Source organism: Mus pahari, chromosome 5, assembly GCF_900095145.1.
Source record: "Mus pahari chromosome 5, PAHARI_EIJ_v1.1, whole genome shotgun sequence".
Classification (NCBI taxonomy): domain Eukaryota; kingdom Metazoa; phylum Chordata; class Mammalia; order Rodentia; family Muridae; genus Mus; species Mus pahari.
Window position 1 is genome coordinate 25834210 of NC_034594.1, and position 1655 is coordinate 25835864.

The window sequence follows — 1655 nt, forward strand, 5'->3', positions numbered from 1 at the left end:
GAAAATTAATTAATGAGGTAATTTTTCAGTGACACTAGACTTTATCACATGATTTTTTTTCTCTGGTATATATAAAAACAAATGGTATCAGCTTCTCCTATTAGTACAGAATATAAAAAAATTTAGTTTATTCACGTTAGCTGACAACCTTGACCAATTTCAGAACCTTTTCATCACTCAAAAAATGAACTTTGGATTTCAGAGATCATTTAGCTTATAAAGAACATGCCTTACAAGCATAAAGACCTGAGTTCGGCCACTTCCGGCAGCGCACGACCATGGCCAGAGGCCGGGACCGTGGGGACTTGGAGGCCAGGCAGCTAGTGTTCCTTCTTCCAGAATATTTAAAAGATGCCTCAAAGAAGAAGAGCGGCCTCCTGTTTGTAAAGCTGGTCAACCCACACTCAGGGGATGGAGCCACTTACTTAATTGATATGTGTCAACAGCAGCTATTTGAAATAAAAGTTGTCAAGGAAAAACACCATTCTTGGTTTATAAATCAATCAGTTCAATCAGGGGGCCTTCTCCACTTTGCCACACCCATGGATCCATTGTTCCTGCTCCTTCACTATCTCCTAAAGGCTGGCAAAGAGGGGAAGTATCAGCCCTTGGATCAGGTCGTGGTGGATGACACATTTCCAGATTTGCTCAGGAAACCTTGCTGCTGAGGTTTCCTGAGCTTGAAAAGTCACTTCGGCATGTGATGGAGGAAAAAGAAGTGAACAGCAAGATGTACTATAAGTACAGCTCAGAGAAGACATTGAAGTGGCTGGAAAAGAAGGTCAACCAAACTGTGGTGGCATTAAAAGTCAATAATGTCAACGTTGGAGCCCGGGTGCAGTTATCTGCATATTTCTCTGGTGTTCAGGTTTCCACGGACAAGGAAGAAGATTATGTTCGATATGCCCATGGTCTGATCTCCGATTACATCCCTAAAGACTTAAGTGATGATTTATCCAAGTTCTTGAAGCTTCCAGAACCTCCAGCTTCATTGCCAAACCCTCCAGCAAAGAAACTAAAGTTATCAGATGAGCCTGTAGAAGCAAAAGAAGATTACACTAAGTTTAACAGTAAAGACTTGAAGACCGGCAAGAAAAATAGCAAAATGACTGCAGCTCAGAAGGCTTTGGCTAAAGTTGACAAAAGCGGAATGAAAAGTATCGATGCCTTTTTTGGTGCAAAAAATAAAAAAAAACTGGAAAGATCTGAAGCATCGAAAATAAAATCCAGTGAAGCAGAAACAGAAGCTTGCCTCTTGCCTAGTCTGTCTTGTCTCTTCTTGCCGCTGCCCTGACCCTAAGTCACTACGCTGAGAACNGAGGTGCTTTCGCATCCTGCAGACANTNGCTGCCCTGTGACTTTGTNNCTGACAAACACAACCATTGTGGGAAAGTGATTGTGTGAACTGCTGTCCAGGGCCTTTGGGCCGTTTGCCATAACGAGAAGCCATCAAGTGCATGGGTCACCGAGTCACAGCTTCCCCAGGGAGGTGTGAGCGGTGCCCAGGTGTTCCCTGCTCTGTCCTGTGTGGCTTTAGCTGAAAGGAGCTGGACAACAAAACCACGCATTTTGGTAAATTTTATAATTAGCCATATCTTCGTATGGATTCATGTTCTTTGTAAAAATAAAAATCAATAAAACAAAATTGCAATCTT

General features: G+C 42.5%; 1 pseudogene; it reads left to right on the forward strand.

The window, feature by feature from the left end:
• Positions 1-278: 278 nt before the first annotated feature.
• Positions 279-1294, forward strand: LOC110321434 (annotated as a pseudogene).
• The last annotated feature ends 361 nt before the right edge of the window (positions 1295-1655 follow it).